This window comes from Diabrotica virgifera, chromosome 3, assembly GCF_917563875.1.
Source record: "Diabrotica virgifera virgifera chromosome 3, PGI_DIABVI_V3a".
Taxonomy (NCBI): domain Eukaryota; kingdom Metazoa; phylum Arthropoda; class Insecta; order Coleoptera; family Chrysomelidae; genus Diabrotica; species Diabrotica virgifera.
This window is the reverse complement of record NC_065445.1, coordinates 208,640,220-208,659,637: the sequence shown is the minus strand read 5'-3', so window position 1 is coordinate 208,659,637 and position 19,418 is coordinate 208,640,220. Positions and strand designations below refer to the sequence as shown.

Sequence of the window (19,418 nt, the reverse complement as noted above, 5' to 3'; positions counted from 1 at the left end):
GCTAATCTAATCACCCTACCTATTCTTTTCTCAGAAGGGTTTGAACAATGTCTCTGTATTATTGTTTCAACTAATGAGTGTTACTGCGGCATTTCAAGATGAAAATGAAGAATATTTTGGCTATGAATTGGCTCCATACCCTTTATTATTGTTTGACAACATTGGAATGCGTAAAACACAAAAGTCTGCCATTTACGATTGTTTCCAGAAGGTTAATATTAATATAAACAACATAAAAGCGACATACATCATTGATGGAGGATATCTATTACATCGCATTGTGTGGGATAGCGAAGAAACATTCAACGTTACCTTAGATAAATACGTTCAGTATGTACGGCGTCATTTTGGTCCCAGATTTACTGTCGTATTTGATGGCTTTAATGATTTTACCAGAAATATTAAAGCTGCAGAACAACGTCGTAGAACTTCAGCAACATCTTCATCTTCTAATATTTTATTTGATAAATCTATGACAGTATCTACCACTCAACAGAAATTTCTTGCAATTACTCACAACAAATCTCGGTTCATTTCAATGCTGAAAGATAAGTTTATTGCTAAAAATATATAGGTAAAACAAGCTAATAATGCTGCTGACGTAATGATAATTGAAACAGCCATAGAGCAATTCAATTTAACAAATACAACTGTTGTTGTAGAAGAAGATGTAGACTTGCTCGTATTACTCACTGGTAGAACTCCAATCGAAAAAACTATGAAGTAGTTTTCAATCCTAATAGTAAATTATTAATATTGAAAATATTAAAAATATTACTAAAAGATTTTTAAATTGAAAACTTATTGGTACACTTTCCTGGTGACACCTCCAAGACTTCTACAATTTGCAAGTCAAATGGATGCTGCAGTGAAGACGAGAGGGAAGGAATTCTACACTATGCAATTCACATCTCCCGTCTGAAGCTGGTAAAGTTCCAACGGAAAAATGCACCTAGTTACTCTACAGAGTAATACGATATAAAATAAAAATGTATACCATTTTTATTCAGTTGCAATGCGAAGGTAAAACAATCTTACTTTTCAATTAGAATACGGAGTGCAGTCCAGTCCCTTGAATCGCGATTTTCGACTCTTATTGGAGCCTTCATCGGAAAGAACGTAGGCACTGTTCTCCATATTTTAGTAGTAGTGCCTACGTAGTGCCTACGTTCTTTCCGATGAAGGCTCCAATAAGAGCCGAAAATCGCGATTCAAGGGACTGGACTGCACTCCGTATTCTAATTGAAAAGTAAGATTGTTTTGCCTTCGCATTGCAACTGAATAAAAATGGTATACATTTTTATTTTATATCGTATTACTCCGTAGAGTAACTAGGTGCATTTTTCCGTTGGAACTTTACCAGCTGCAGACGGGGGATGTGAATTGCATAGTGTAGAATTCCTTCCCTCTCGTCTTCACTGCAGCATCCATTTGACTTGCAAATTGTAGGAGTCTTGGAGGTGTCACCAGGAAAGTGTACCAATAAGTTTTCAATTTAAAAATATTTTAGTAATATTTTTAATATTTTCAATATTAATAATTTATTATTTGGATTGAAAACTACTTCGTCTTTCAATGCCAGATGGCGCTAGCCACCTATCATCACTTCGGTTGCAATGGCTGGGAAAAGCTCTCGATGCGAATCAGTTAAAATATGGAGAACAGTGCCTACGTTCTTTCCGATGAAGGCTCCAATAAGAGCCGAAAATCGCGATTCAAGGGAGTGGACTGCACTCCGTATTCTAATTGAAAAGTAAGATTGTTTTGCCTTCGCATTGCAACTGAATAAAAATGGTATATATTTTTATTTTATATCGTATTACTCCGTAGAGTAACTAGGTGCATTTTTCCATTAAAACTTTACCAGCTGCAGACGGGGGATGTGAATTGCATAGTGTAGAATTCCTTCCCTCTCGTCTTCACTGCAGCATCCATTTGACTTGCAAATTGTAGAAGTCTTGGAGGTGTCACCAGGAAAGTGTACCAATAAGTTTTCAATTTAAAAATCTTTTAGTAATATTTTTAATGTTGTTCTGAAGCTATTTCCTTGTGGCATTTTTATGATTAATTATTTATATGGGAAATAAGCCACAATTAAAATGAAAAAAATAATTTTATTAACGTTTCGACGCCCAAATCGGGTGCCGTTGTCAAAATACAAAATATTACTTGTAATATTTTGTATTTTGACAACGGCACCCGATTTGGGCGTCGAAACGTTAATAAAATTATTTTTTTCATTTTAATTGTGGCTTATTTCCCATATAAATAATTAATCATAATATTTTTAATATTTTCAATATTAATAATTTACTATTAGGATTGAAAACTACTTCGTCTTTCAATGCCAGATGGCGCTAGCCACCTACTATCATCACTTCGGTTGCAATGGGTGGGAAAAGCTCTCGATGCGAATCAGTTAAAATATGGAGAACAGTGCCTACGTTCTTTCCGATGAAGGCTCCAATAAGAGCTGAAAATCGCGATTCAAGGGACTGGACTGTACTCCGTATTCTAATTGAAAAGTAAGATTGTTTTGCCTTCGCATTGCAACTGAATAAAAATGGTATAAATTTTTATACGAAAAAAATATCTTTTTTTAAAATCTGGAAAAGCTCAACACCAATCGGAAATACATTCATCGAAAAGTTTATCTACTTTTGCAAAATGTCAAAATCATATACTATTTTTACACGCAATAACTGGCTGTGATACGACATCTGCATTTTTCAGGAGGGGTAAAACGACTGTTTTTAAAATGTTTGAAAAACAAGATTTACTTGAATGTGCTGAGGTTTAAAAAAAACTAATTCAACTCCACAAGAAGTTATTTGCAACGGAATTAGCTTTCGTCTCTCTATGTATGGAGCGCCTAAGAAAACTACGTGCTTAGATAAGTTTCGATATGCATGTTTTTTTAAAAGTACTCGAAACAAAAAACAAGTGCAGTTATCTTGTCTTCCTCCAACCTCAGCGGCTGCTCATCAACATCTTTTTTGGGTATATTACCAAGTTCAAGTGTGGCTTGGTTATCAGCTAGATTCAAAAGACTGGGGATGGAAATTAGTCGACAGTTCATTAGAACCAATTCAACCTTTACTCCCCCCTGCGCCGGAAAAACTCCTGAACACAATTTTTTGCAACTGTAAAAAGGGATGTAGCACTAAATATGGTTGCAAAAAAGTTGGACTGTTTTGTTCGGTAGCATGCACTAATTGTCAAAACCGGTCGTGCTCCAATGTTGAATCACCAACAATTGAGGATTCATTTGATTCTATCGAGGAGCCATGCGATGTCTCATTATTGGGACAATTTACTTGCAGCCAGGATAAACAAGAAGAAGAAGAACTAGAAGATGAAGAAGAGCAAGAAGAACAATGAGAACAAGAACAAGGGAAGTAGAAGTATTAGGAAATTATGAACCAGTTTGATAAATTTCCCTTTTTTTTAATTTATACCGCTTTATATAACTTTTATCATTTTTAACCCTTGCCAATATCAATTATTAAATGGCTTTAAATTAAACAGAATCATAAAAGATCCGTGGAATAGGCCTACTGCGGAAACCACGTTAAAAAACGCGCTAAGTACACTACCTCAAAGGTAGTGGGGAAACGTGTGCGCATATTATGACGATTACCACTTTTTGAATCGTTATATCTCAAAAACGGTGGCTCTTAGGAAAAAAAGTAAAAAGGCATTTTTTATAGATGATTATCTAATCTACATTTTTTGTTAGAACTAATTTTACTATAAAACTTACCGTTTTGCTGAAAATCGCTAAAACCCTATTTGGTGACCTTTGACCCCGCGTAAAATTTTTAGCACGGGTCGGATTTATGAGGACTTTTTAGATTCCATTTATGACGGTATTTTGAACAATCCTGCCAATTTTCAGCTTGATGGTAATTTTTGTAGCCTCGGATGCGTAAGTTGACCGGAGTAATAGTTGCAGATGAAGCTAAAGATCTTTAAAATGCATTAAGATGTAAAAGAAAAAGTGATATTGTGCCGATGTGTGCTTTTGTTTTAAGTTGCTGAGGGTAATTTTCACCACCCCTTCTTGGGGATGAAAAAATACACGTTCAAAATAAGTCCGGAACTGGATAAACTGACTAATTCTAAAACTGTCGTTTTTTTAATAAATCAATACTTTTCGAGTTATTTTCGAGTGAATATATGTCTTTTTCCACAAATAAAAACACTTTTTTCAAGTACCTATTTAAGAAAAGCTTTATTTTTTAGTTACTAAGATCCAAAGTAAGCAAATTACGCCCAAAATTAAGTTGGTCCCTTTTTTGGTTAACAATGTCGTTAAAACCACTCATTTTTATTAATATCCCAAATATACCACTTCATAAGTTACTTTTTTTACTTTTTAATATGATCTGTAAGTTTTAGAGCGTTTTAGATCAGCATTTTAGAAGAAATTGCTGTAGATACCTCATGAGTTGAAAGATAGTGAACTACAGCAAGCTTTACGACTAACAAGACCGAACGTTTTAGATGAAGCACTTGCTATTGCATTGGCACACGAAACGGCTAGTCAAATTTCACGAAGCCATAGAGTAAGAACCATTGAATAAAGTGATGAAAACAACGAAGAACGTGTGGAAGAAATAATATGGAGAGTAGCTCGTAACGAGAAGATGGAGAGTTAAAATTGTGGTGACGTAGGCCACATTAGTCGTAATTGTAAGAAGACCGCGCGTACAGCAGTCGGAAAACTAGAGCGGGTCGACACCAAGGGGCAACTGCCGACCTCGAGAACTAGAGCCCCCATAGTAACTGTTAACCTTACGTCCTCCGGTGGAATCCACAACTTATACATCGAAGGTCGTATCAATAATAGATGTAGATCGTTTTTGGTGGATACAGGTGCAACAACAAGAACTATCGCACGTCCAGAAGTAGTACGAGGCCATCTTAAATTATCACCTGCAACAGTAAGGCTTAGAACAGCGACTGGTGAGGCTAATATTTCAGTATCCATTGGCCAGACCACACTTAAACACAAAGTATTAATTGCCGAGATCTCCGACGAGTTCATATTGGGGATGGACGTACTAAGAAAAGTTGGGGCAATATTGGATATTCAAAATCGAGTTCTCAGGATCAGTGGTAAAGAGTTGCCCTTTCACGACGATAAAGAAGATGTCATCCGCTTACTAACTACATGCGACGTAACCATACCCGGTAATAGTGAGAAAATTCTGATGACCAGACTTGATGAACACTGCCGAGAGGGAAGTTTGAGAATGGTCGAAGATGTGGACAATGTCGAGTTCCTAACGGCAAAAACTTTGGTGAGAGTTCGAGATGCCGTCCCTGTAAGAGTTATGAATTTAAAGGAAACTGCTATCAAGTTAAGTAAAGGAGCTTTGTGGGCATTGTGTCCTGCGAAGCTCCATTTTACATAATTTGGCAGCATGTTTTACTGTGTCTTTTACTTTGGTTTTTACTTCTAATCGATTTATTTTTTTTTGTCTCTAAGACTCACCCCGAACATTGATCTTTCCATCGCTCTTTGTGCCTTTAATATCTTATTTATATTGGCCTTGGTGAGGGTTCACGTCTGGTAACCATACGTAAGTATAGGAAGTAAATATGGTAAACTCTGGTTTTCAAATATTTTTCTATTTTAGTGTTTTTCAAGATACAACTCAGTTTTCCAAATCATGCCCATGCTAACCTTATTCTTCTGATAATTTCGGCAGTTTGATTTTATTTGTTAACTTTCTTTATAATAGAGAGATATTGCAAATTTAATACAGCCTACGTTGCGCTATTTACACCGCGCTATTTTGACAGAATTGACATTTCTCAGACGTGTCATAAATACAGATATTGCTCAACATTTTGGTGGCGGTATTTTTACGGCTCGATTAAGATTAGTTGTTTGTCTAATTTGTATGCAATTTTGGGTCAAGATTTAGTTAGAAGCTCTCATTTTGGCCAATGCTAAAGATAAGAACATCTAGTTTATCATCTTGCACATAACATTCTGGAAGATGAACATACACCTATTACATGCTAAAAATAAAGAATTTGATTTAAATGGAAGGAAGGTTTGAATTCTCTTCCAAATATCGAGCATGAGAAACAAATGATCCTTGAGTGTTCTTAAAATAAAAAAAATTTCCTGTTGTACACTTCATGTTTTCCTGAACTAACGTCCAATTTTCTGAATAAGTCAATTGATTTTGACTTACAACTTATTTTAATAAACACAAATCGTCATCAGATGTAAATCTGATTCGTTTGCTACTGTCTGAGGTACTCATTTTAGAAAATCATTACAAATAAACTTAGTTTAAATGAAAGAAAACAAACAAACATAACCTGAAAAGAAAATAGCGCAACGAATACCGCACAGCGTAACGGCTCCCCTAATAACGGCAGGCACTATTTCCAATAACGCAGCGTAAGCCAAATATCACAACTGCGCATGCTCTACTGTCAAAATAACGCGTGCTGTAATACAGCAAGTGGAAAAGTGACTATGCAATATCTCTCTAATATGTCCCACGCAGATGTATTCGCTTACTGCTTCTTAATTTATGTCATTCAACGTTATTGTTCTAATGTTCGATATTCGCCATTATTTTTTGTTTTTTTTTTCAAGCTCATCTTAAGACCTATAGTTTTAGAACCTACCGTTTTTCCGAACCTTGAAATAGTTGCATCGTCATGGTCTGTAATGGTTCGAAACTTGTAGCGAATATTACAATATCGTCAGCATATCTCAAATGATTCGGTTTCCTTCCATTAACATTTATTCCTTTACCTACCCAGTTAATGTCTTTGAACACGTCTTCCAGTCCCAGTGTGAATAGCTTTGGTGAAATAACGTCTCCCTGGCGAACTCCTCTGCAGGTTAGTATAGCTTTGGTTTTCTCATCTATTTGTATTTTCATTGTAGCTTTCTTGTAAATATTATTTATGGGCATTCTGTATCAAGAATATATCGTGTAGTTGTCATAGTTCTCTCTGTAACGTTACAAGCGTCACGTTCTTTATTAATTCATTAATAATAATCTTCTTCTATTTGTTTTACCTGCTTTCCCCGTTAAAAATTGGTTGAAGCCCTGTTTCTTTATTTATTGTCATATCTCAACATTCTTGTTCTATCTCAGCATAGAACATTCTTATTCAATCATTCTGTGGTTCATGACAGTGACATCGCACTGTCGTTTCTTGTTTCAAATTTTAAGCCCTCACTCACGAAGTCTGTCAATGTCAAGTAAGACCTCTTGTCAAAATGGACGAATATTTCTTCCATCAATTTTAAAATCTACTTAAGGCAATTGTCTGGCCTCATAGCCACATTTTTAAAGCAGACGTTCTTATTTGGGTTTTCTGGGCAATAATAAAAATCTGAACAACCCTTCACTCCATGGGAGGACTTTTTCAAGCCCCCACGTTGGGCGCCAGTGAAACGAAGACGCGATGAATTACCCCAGTCAATTAAAATACCATTCGAAAATAATATTTCAACCAACCAAGATAGCCATCGTTCACCCTAGCCTAGCTCAGTCTCTCAGGGTATGTGTTCGTCTTGTCCTAATCTTAGATGAACACTAAAAATTTAGAATGGAAGCAAACAAAACAATACTTTAATTAATCATGTTTATTGTTCAATAAAGTTGTATTAAAAACGTGACTTATTAAATGCATTAACAAATATATTGAAATTCTTGCCGAAAACTAACAATTCTCGGATTATGCTTATGCATGGCTTGTGGTATCTGGTTCGTTGGTAACTTCTTGATGTCGGATAATACAGCTGGTGTCTTTTCAACCTGGGCTAGATGGTCGGCCTCAGGCCACTGCAGTTCTAGTTGATTGGTTGGTTGCTGTTGATTGTTGGATGCGTCCTGTTCTTATTTGCCTGGAAGTAGTATTAATGGTGATGTATGAGGCTGAAGGCTCCCGAAGAGAGAAATATTGATTTTTTCCCAAAAACTAGAAGATAATAAAACACATATCAACATTCGACAATCAACATTCGACAATCGTCCGAAAGAGTAGCAGATGACAAGAATAAATTAAATGGAATTAAAATTGATACTACTAGTTAAAATTTGATTACTAAAAGCATAAGAAGAGTACAGGGGAAAACAAGGAATGTCACATTTTATACATATTGATATAAACACCAATAAAGGTTTAATTCTTATGATACCTAAAAACTACTTAGGAGTTTCTTAGCAGAATTCTAGCAATTCTTATTCTATAATCTTAATATAATATGAATCTATATTAATTTATTAATTTAATAAAGTACCAGAAAACTGCCAATATTCCTTATTTTTGTCCAGTGGCGTGCGGACAATCCTGGTCCTTCGACTGGATACAAAATCTTGGAAAATTTATATGTACAGACTGATCTTTCTGTTTATTGTTCTGAATCGATATCCTAGGCGATAGTACTCAGTTTTTGCTACCACATGGCGAGAAAAGCCAAAATAAATGAAAAAGTGACATTCCTTATTTTCCCCATGTACTTTTTATATCAATACATGAAATGAAATATTCAAAATTAAGATACCAGGACACGTGGAGAATGACATCGAGGTTAGGTATAGAAACAATTTTATTTATTAAGAGCAACAGGCCTTGTAGGCCTAGGGCTAAAATGTTTACATTTCTGATTACATAAGTAATATAATAAATAACTTAATAAAACTGACATAACTTATAAAACCTATAAATTTTATTTAATTACACTTCAGTCTTTTAATACACTCCTTCACCACCTCCCTCCATCTCCTTCTGTCCAATGCTAGTTCTTTTCATCTCTCAATGTTACTTTTCTTCAAGTCTTCATACACACTGTCCTTCCATCTTTTCCTTGGCCTGCCTTTCCTCCTCTTTTGTATTGGTCTTCGTGAGAGTACCATTTTTGGCATTCGTTTACTTCCCATTCTCTCGATGTGCCCCAGGTATCGTATTCTCTGTGCTTTGATCGTCCACTGTGCTTTCTATGGTCCACTCTTCTGGCATTTTTTCTACTTCCCATATTCTTTTTATCAGGTCATATATCTCTTTCTGTAGTCTTTTCCTTCCTGATTTTATCACTTCGGCCGATATTTCTGTTATTCCTGGGCTTTTGTTATTTTTCAAGCTCTTTATTTCTTGTTCTGTGGGTATTTCTATTGCTATCTGATCATCTTCAATTTCATGGTTTGTTTCCTTTTGTACTTCGCTCTTATTTAGCAGTTCTGTGAAATAGTTTTGCCAGTTCCCCATTATCTTTTCCGGCTCATTTAGCAACATCCCTTTATCATCTCTCATATATGGGGTTTTTTATATCCTCTTTCCATTTTTTTTTGCTTCCTGGTAGAATGATCTTATTTCTTTTTTTTTGAAATTTTTCTTCTATTTCTTTCAGTTTGTTCTCATTGTATTTTCTCTTTTTGCTTCTAGATTTTCTTTTCATGATTTTCCTCAATTCTCTGTATTCTTCTCTAGTGATTTCTTCGTCATTTGTGAGATTTTTAAGTCTTACCTTTCTTATTGCTTCTGCTACTTCTTGACATTCTTCATCATACCAATCTTTTGTTTTGTGTTTTCTTTTGGTTTTCGCTAGGATTGCTTTACTTGTGTTCAAGATTGCTTCTTTTATATTTTCCCATTCTTTGTCTGGGTTTGACGTTTCTTGTTCCCTGATTAGTCTCTTGGTTATTCCTTGTTCATACTTCTTCTGTGTGTTGTTATCTTTGTTTTATTGTTTTTCTTTATGTTATGCTCGATTTTGTATTCTGCTCTCACCAAGTAGTGGTCCGAGTTACATTCCGCTCCTCTCATGCTCTTTACATTTATTACATTGTTTGCATGTTTCTTCTCTATTAAAATATGGTCTATCTGATTTACTCTTTTTTTATCAGGGGAAATCCACATTCCTTTATATATATATATATATCTTTTCGGCGTAATTGTGTGCTTCTTATCACTATTTGCCTTTTTGTTGCAAAGCCTATTATTCTTTGGCCATTATCGTTCGACACCTCATGCTTACTATATTTCCCTATTATGGGCTCGTATATATTCTCTCTTCCGACTTTGGCGTTGCAGTCCCCCATTATTATTTTGATGTCAAATTCTGGTAATTTATCATATTCTCTTTCCAATTGCTCGTTGAATTCATCTTTTTCTTCTTCTGTGGCATCTTCAACGGTGCGTGTTCATTTATTATACTTATGTTTCGTTTGTCCCCTTTTAATCTTATTGTGCATAATCTATCTGATATTGGTTGGAATGCCATTACTCTTTCCTTCCATTTTCGCTGTATTATAAAACCTGTTCCTAACCTTCTGGTTTCTCCCCCGCTTTTAAAAAATACCACGTCTTCTATTTCTACTATTTCTGTCTCCAATTATTTTATCTCTTGTAAAGCTATTATTTCTACATTATATCTTTTAATTTCTCTAATTAATTCTTTGAGTTTTCCTGTTTTGAATATACAGGGTGTTGTTTGAAGGTCACAATTACTTTATAATTTTTTGTTAATCCGGACCTGGATTTTTCTTATGGTTAGTATGTCAGTCGTTTGAGTTTTGAATGGGACATATGTGTACCAAATATCAAACAAATATACAGGGTGGTTCTAAAGTTATGGCTTAGGAAAGAAATGAGCAAAATCGATAAAACACCCTGTAACTCGGTTATAAAAGTCGGCAGGGCAAAAAATGTAGTATATCTAGAACCGGCTCGGTGATCTCTATTCACCGTTAAAATATTTCCGTTTCCCAATGAAACACCCTGTATAGACTGATCTTTCTGTTTATTGTTCTGAATCGATATCCTAGTCGATAGTACTCAGTGTTTGCTACCACATGGCGAGTTACCAAAATACCAAACTTAATGAAACCAAACCATACCAAAATTAATGAAAAAGTGACATTCCTTATTTTTCCCCTGTACTCTTCATATCAATACATGAAATTAAATATTCAAAATTAAGATACCAGGACACGTGGAGAATGACATCAAGGTTAGGTATAGAAACAAAAAAGGTTATAAAAAATTATTACAGGCGTAGAAAATCTTGTACAGTGGTGGTTAAAAACTTACCCCAAGAGAGAATATGAAAGTCTGGAAATAAATGAAGGTGTTATGTTCTCATCTCTTTAAATATATAAATTTTACTCTCTCCATTATTGTCACTGTCATATCAGCGAAACACACAACACAGAACATGAAATTTGAAATAACGACTATGGAACACAAGATTAGATCAGATGCTCGAATGAAAGATTATGAAGTATGTTCGCCAAACAGGTTTTTAACAGAAAAACAAGTTAAAACGAATACAGAAGATAATTATTAATGGCATGTTAAAGCCAATGAAGTAAAATAATTATTTAAAAATAAAATAGCAAAGATGTGACGTTTGTAACGTTACATCTCGATTGCCCAAAGTTCTTTTGAGTCGAATGTCATTTCATAATCAACGAAGCCAATGTATAAGTTCAAGTGATATTCATTGGCTTTCTCGATTAGCGTTCTGACTGTAAGAAGATGATCCGCTGTACTGTAACCCTTTCGGAATCCTGCCTGCTCTTCCGGTTGATAACTACCAAGCTTCGACGATAACCTATTAGTTATTTATTACTCTCATAAACAATTTGTACATTTGGGATATCAGGGAGATTGGCCTTTAATTCTTCAGATCACCCTGTCTCCTTTTCTGAAGATAATTATTGTCAAACTTTCTTTCCAATCATCTGGGATTCATCCCATTTATCCCAGATGAATCATCAAATTACCATTTAAATATTTATTGATTATTTTGGCTCCTAGCCCTAGACAATTTTGATGTGTGTAGTTATAAACGAAATGAATAAAGCGCGTTAAGGTGTTTTATTTTTACGCATAAAAATAGCGCCTCATATGAAAAAAAGAAGAAATACTTTTCTGCCACAAATTAAAAAACGAAAAATTAAAAATTAAACGCGATTTTTAATTTGAAATGTCTCAGTGCACTATATATATAATCGGTTTAAAACGTCCTCAGACGTCTTCCGATGCCCAATCCATGCATCTCTATCTTCCCAAAGGTCTTCGTCTAAACCTCTCTCTCGGATATCTCTGTCTATTCCTTCTCTCCAGCTCTTTCTGGGTCGGCCTCTTTTTCTCTTTCCATGTGGTGACCAATCTAGAATCTGTTTTGGCAGACGGTGTTCTGGCATTCTCTGCACATGTCCATACCACTTTAGTTGTTGTACTCTTATATCTTCGACAATCGTATGTGTGACTCCCATAATCTCTCGTATACGTTCGTTATTAATTCTTTCGAGTTTTGATTTTCCTGCGGCACGTCCCCAGTAGTCCATCTCCGTGGCTTGTAGTGTTCTTTCAGTAGTTGTCTTTAACTGCCACACATCACTTCCATACATTACTATGCTCTTTATAATAGTGTTGTATATTCGATGTTTATTTTTTTTGGATATATGTTGATCCCAAATAATACTATTTAGTTGAGACATTGGTTGAGATATGGCCCTTCTACCTTGAGTGTTTCGTTTTTTTATAGCCTGATCTGATTTGCCGTCGTCCGTGATTTCTACTCCTAAATAAGAATATTTATTGTTGTACTTAATGTGTTGTCCGTCGTTTAAAACTAGATTCTGTTCGTTGCCACCGATGTTCATGTACATTGTTTTCTCTATGTTAACTTCTAATCCCCATTTTTTGTACTCTTCGATTAATTTCCGAGTCATGTATTCCAGATCGTCATATTCGTTGGCAATCACAATTTGATCATCAGCAAAACATAGAATGTACAGGTTGTTATTGTTTAATTGTATACCCATGCCGCTGCACTTCCGCTTCCAAAGTTTTAATGCTTGTTCCAGATATATTTTGAAAAGTGTCGGCGATAGGCAGCATCCCTGCTTCAGTCCTTTGTCTACTACAAAACCTTTGGAAACATTCGTTCCTATTTTAACTTTGGCGTTGGCTTTATCATATAGTTTTTCCACTGCTGTTATGAGATTTGAGTTGATGTTCGTTTGTCTTAGAGTGTTCCATAACTTGTTTTGAGGGATGCTATCGTAGGCCTTTTTTAGATCAACAAACAAAAAGTGGACTTCTTGATCTACAGCAACCTTTTTTTCTATAAGTTGAGTGATACAAAAAAGGTGGTCTATGGTCGATCTACCAGCTTTAAAACCCGCCTGTTCTTCTGCCTCCATATCAGTGTATTCTCTTTCTATTCTATTTTTGATCATTTTCCCATAGATTTTACTAATGGTACTAGTAACTGCTCTTCCACGGTAATTGTCGCAGTTTTGTTTGTTTCCTTTTTTATGTAAAGTTGAAATGGTAGAGGTTTTAAATTCAGCTGGAACCTCTAATTTGTTTATGCAGTTTTGAAAGAGTATTGTCAGGTGTTCATATAGTTTTTCAGTTCCATATTTTATTAGTTCTGAGGGTATATTGCCAGGTCCGGGTGCTTTTTTGTTTTTGAGTGAAGTACAGATATCCTTTACTTCCTTTTTCGTGATTCTTATAGGAGATGCTTCGACGCGTATGTTTTGGTTATTTTTTTTATTTTGAATTCCCTCCGATCTTCTTGTAACAGTTTACTGAAGTACATGTCCCATGTTTCTAACGAAATTGGTGAGATTAAATCTTTTTTCTTGTCGTTGGTCCTAAGAGATTTAATAAGTTTCCAGCTTTCTGTACTTCTGGTTCCTCCTATACACGTATTTATTTTTTGACAGTTCTGATCCCAGGATTCATTTTTTTCTGTCTTATCATTTGTCTTACCTTTGCTTGATGGTTTTTGTAATTAGACCAATTGGTATCTGTTTTTACACTTAAATAGTGTTCATACTTTTGTTTCTTTTGTTTTATCGCTGTGTCTATTTCTTCATTCCACCAGTATGGAGTATTTTTGTTTTTCTTTTCGTAATATCCAAGGGCTTCTTTTGCTGCAGAGTGAATACTTTCTTTAATGTAATTGTAGTGGTCTTCGATGTTATTGAAATTTATGTTTTTAAGCTTCTCGTTCAGTCTGTTTTGATACAATATTTTTACACTATCTTGTTCGAGGCTTATAAGATTATATCTTACATCTTCTGCCATCTCTGAGCGAACTACTGGATTTTCTTTCTGGCATCTTCTTAAAAACATTATTTTTGCTTTTAAGAAATGGTGACCGCTTCCACAAACTGCACCTCTATAAGCTCTTACATCGTAGATTTTAAGATTTGATCTTTGGCGTACAATCAAGTAATCTATTATAGATTTTAGATTCCTTGTTCTCTGTCCCCAGGTGTACTTATGTACTTCTCGATGTTGATAGAAGCCATTTGTAATACGGAGCTGGTTCTGTTCGCATATTGTGATGAGTCTGGTCCCATTGTCATTTGTTATGTTTTCTCCGTAAGGACCAACTATTTTACCCTGTTGTTTGTTTCCGACCCTGCCATTAAAATCTTCAAGCAAGATTAATTCCCTCGTATATCCTATCGACGTTATTTCTCGGTTTAGTTTCTCGTAGAATTCTTCTTTCTTGTTAACCAGTGCATCGTCGTTAACTGCATATACACCTATTATTGTTAGTTTATGACCATGTATATTCAGGTTTATTTTAATTAGTCTTTCATCTATGGCTTCCCAAGTAGTGATATATCTTCTTAAGCTTTTACGAATAATTATTGAGACTCCTTGTTGTGCTCTTTTTTCTTTTGATATGCCGCTTTAGAAATGGTCGTAATGTCCTAAGTTTTCTGACCCTGTACCTTTTTTCTTGGTTTTTGTTAACACCACTATGTCCATATTGAGCTTCTTTGTTTCATACATTACTTCATTGATTTTTGTAGAGAGACCCTGTACGTTCCATGTTCCTATATTCTTGATCCATTTTTGTAGCTTAAGTCGTCGTGTTTTATTCCATCCGATCCGAGGCTGTAGATTTAGCTTTTTAACATTTCTACATTTTTCTGAGTATTGAGGAGTTAGCCCATCAACCCCCAACCTGGAGGACCGGGTGATTTGTTGTCAAGGTTTTCTTCCTCTAGCCTTTGATGGTTCAGCATCTAACTACAAGGCAGCAGCTTCGCCTGTACCCTAGGCGGGGCCCCTACAGGGTGCTATCATTCGGGCCAGATGAACCCTGGTTTTTTACGAGGTTGTTACTCCTCCCCCTTCCTCCTTTATCCGAGCTTGGGACCGGCAACATAACAGCTAAACTACTCAATTCGCCCAGCCGTCATGAAGGAGGAGTTCAGTGCACTATCAGTTTCTTTAAATAATTGAGATGATAATCCGTATGTCCGCCAACGCTGAATATAAAATTCTTAGTTGTATGACAAAATATGCACAATAACTTAAGGGCGGATGCAGGAGTGCCATAAAGATATTCAAAACTTATCGTTATTAAAGTATTTTTAATTGTCTGTCAACGAAAAATCAGCAAATTTTTTAAATTCTCAGTGGGGGCAATTCCCTTTCTAGATCAGCCCTTGCAATAACTAACTATTAAAATTCAGCAAATTTCATTTGCATATATCAACCGTTTTCACGGCAATAAATAAATCGTTAGTTTGTAGAAAAAATTTCAACACTCCTCACCTCGGAAAACGAAGCATTTGCTGACATACATTTATATAGCATAATTAAAACTTCATCATCATCTTGGTGCTGCAGTACTTAGAGGGCCTCGACCTTCTCAACCTTTCTATACCATTCTGCTCTGTCCCTTACTTGCATTTTCCAGTTGCCGAATCCGATCTTCTCGGCATCTTGTGTTACCCCGTCCATCCACTGCAGCTTTGGTCTACCCCGTCTTCTCATTCCCACGGGTTGCGCTGTTAGAATCATTTTTTTTCATGTTTGATTCAGGGGCCCGGAATACATGTCCTGCCCACTGCAGGCGGTTTCGCTTAATTATAGTGGTAATATTTCTTCCACCAAACGTATGCTTGTAGATATTCTGCAGTTCAAAGTTATATCTATCCCTCCATATTCCGTTTCCGTTCTCACAGACCACTACGAATATCTTGCGTAGCGCCTTTCTTTCAAAAATCGATAGAGCGGATGCAACTGTATTAGTTAGTCCAGTCTGTATTAGTTAGTATTAGTTAGTCCATGCATCTTATCCATATGTGAGAACGGGGACTATCAATGTACTATACAGGCTTATACAAGTTTTTGAAACAGACGTTTGTTAGCTAATTACTGTGATAGAAACCTGTTTGCAATTAATATTCGCCTTTTTATTTCCTCTGATGTGTTATTATTGAGGTTAACCGATGTCCCTAGATATATGAACTCTTTGACCGCTTCGAAGTTTTGGTCATTGGTGATTAGATCTGCGTCAACATTTCCAGCTCTTGTGTTTGTGTTAGTCGCCATGAATTTGGTATTATTTTGATTTATATGTAACCCCATTCGTTCTGCTGCTGCTACTAGCTCCGTTAGGATTTCCGCAGTTCTCGCCCTGGTTCTTGTTATAATGTCCATGTCGTCTGCATATGCTAGAATTTTTACTGATCTAATAAATATTGTTCCCTTGTTATCTAAATTAGCGTCTCGTACGACTTTTTCTAAGGCTACATTAAAAATCTGACACGCTAGCGCATCTCTTTGCCCCCTAGATATTTAGAATGGGGTTGACGAGTCGTTTTGAATTTTTACTGCTGATAGCACCTTCACCATTGTCATCATATACATGTCTACTTAAGATGGAGACATATGAGAAATTTTTTATTATTAATTTTACGAAAAAAATTTATGTTTCATAAAAAGTTCCTACATACTCTAAAACCTATGACTCAATGATCAGATATCAAATTTTATCAATATTATACGAGGTATGTCAAAAAATGTGAACTTCGTTCAAGAATAAAGTACTTTTATTTCTCTCAATATCGAAAATTCTTATTAAGAAAAGTTGTCTGGAATTAAAAACTAAGATCAAATATGCAATTACATGCTTCTAATAGAAAAAAATATGTTTCTCAAATTTACGGGTACTTGACTTCGTTTTTATTTATTGCACATATGATAACTCTTTTATTATTACTTTTACGAAAAAAAGGTATTCTTTATAAGAAACTGTGTATGTACTAAAACCCAAGATGCAACCATCAGATATCACAGTTTGTTAATTTTATACGAGGTATGTCAACAAATATGAATTTCACTTAGGATTTATTTTTCACAATATTGAAAATTGTTATTACAAAAAGTTGTTTAGAACTAAAAACTATGTTTCAATATGCAATTACATCCTTTTAATTAAAATATTTTGAAATATAAAGGTACTATACTGATGAGCAAAATTCATATTTTTTGACACACCTCGTATAAAATTAATAAAATTTGATATGTCATGGTTGTATCTTAGATTTTAGACCACGCAGATCCTTTTATGAAGAATAGCTTTTTTTCGTAAAATGAATTAAAGAGTATCATATTTAAATTGTTTTGTGGCTTTTCTCCAAACGTGCGGCCCTAGAAAAAATATTGTTCCTTACTCATGCGGAAAGTGTCTTCCCCGCACTCGACTGCTTGCCCGAACTCCGCTATCGCGTCATTCGAGTCAACGGCAGTCTCGTGCGTGAAAGTATTATTTTCCGCACTAGTTAGGAAAATAACAATATAAGTTTTTTTTTGTAAAATTTCCTGAATTTTTCAATGGCCAAGTCAGTTTTTTTCTAAAATTTATATTTTTGGAGTTATTTAAAAAACATCTAATTTCGCAGTTCATTTGTTTAATAAAAAATGAAGCACCAACTTCTGGAGTAGAACTTTTTGATATGTTGTTTATTAAACAATTACAAAAAGTTCTATCTTGTTTGATTATTTCCGAAGTGAAAATCTATATGCACTCCCCTATTTCATTAGACTCTCATGCAAAAATCAGACTGCTATTAATTTATCACCTGTCATAATTCCTGTCATTTGACATGTTGTTCTACGTGCCCGACTTATTAAACTGCCCAGTTTGTGATAAATACTAGTCTGATTTTTGTATGAGTGTTAGGGCAGTGCTGTTTTTGTAACAATATAAGGTTCCGGTACGCAATGGTTCTGGTACGCAATGTTCCTGGGGGTCTGGGGATTGTTCATAAGGGGGGTCCACCCCCGGGAAAACTTTTTAAATTTATCCTCAATAATGGCGTTTTAAAGCTATTTGGGAGCAAGGGAAAAATTCAGGCATTTGTCTATAATTTTGTTGATTTTTTTATTTTTTGTCCCAAGAGGTGCCGGTACGGCGTACCGGCGCGTACCGTCACAAAAACAGCACTGAATAAAGGGTAACAAATCAATTGGAAGTTCTGTCCGACAAAATACATGAAACATTTTCGTAGTCTGAAATTTTTAACCTGTTCCACAGTAAAAACTTCCCCTGTTCCAGTGTTCCCATACATCAAAGTGTGTCCGACGAGACACCGTTAAGTTAGTAACAAATTTTCAGCTTGCTATTAATAAACTTTTTTGGTACGCGGGATCCAGGCCTAGAACCTATTTTTAATTAGTTACAAGTCTTCTTTTGCTAGGTCTAGGGAACTTATGGATACCTACACCATTTTTTTCACTTTCAACGTGTTTTTTTTTATTGAAAAATGAACACATTTACTCGCATATAACTCGAAAAGTACTTATTAACTTAGTGAAAAAATGTGAATCCATTTCCGTACTTATTTTGAACGAATATTTTTTCACCCCCGAGAAGGGGGCTCACCCCATGGCAAAATCACACATCAGTACAATATCACTTTTCTTCTCTGACATGTTACCTATGTGTATGCCAAATTTCATGTCAATCTAAGAGGTTCTTTAAAAAAGGTTTTGGAATGTTTTACCGTCACTGAACGGACAAGATTAATTCAAGAGTCCAAACAGAATGCTCTGATAAACCAAAAAATATGGAATTCCCTTGAGCACAATATTGGCGTAAATACGGTTAATCCTAGTTATTATCTTTTTTATACAAACAATTAATTTTCATACATTATCGATTTATTCCAGCAATTATACATAAAGATAATGTTTGTTTGTATTACATGTCATACTTTGCGATATTACAAATTATCTCGTTCTATATGAAGGTTATGGGACAATGAATATTATTAAGGTTTAACGACATAATATACTGAGTCTAAATATAACAAGAAGTTGTGTGAGATGTGACCTATAAGTGACAATGATATTATTTTCTGCATAAAATGATCAAGTCGATACATTTTCTGGAATTATTACAAAAATTACTTGCCCAGGTAAATATGATTAATATTCACTATTTTTTTCACTTATTGTTTGTTATAATTTATAATAAACTATTGCACTTTTGTGTGGCTTTAAACAACATATTATTCTGTTTGCTTTCTACCATATCCCAGTTCCCAATACCAATATAATATCTATCTATTTCAAAGCGGTTTCTTTTCTTCATTGCT

At 35.1% G+C, this 19,418-nt stretch overlaps 1 protein-coding gene across 2 annotated transcripts in view; it reads left to right on the top strand.

Annotated features, from left to right (window-relative positions):
• Positions 1 to 19,037: 19,037 nt before the first annotated feature.
• The window catches only part of LOC126881522 (uncharacterized), a 247,238-nt gene continuing 246,857 nt past the window's right edge, over positions 19,038 to 19,418 (top strand). Inside the window, exon 1 of one of the 2 annotated variants that reach the window (XM_050645829.1) lies at positions 19,038 to 19,238. The gene's annotated coding sequence lies outside the window, so the exon portion shown is untranslated. The remainder of the gene's footprint in view (positions 19,239 to 19,418) is intronic. The other variant, XM_050645831.1, reaches the window with a different exon arrangement.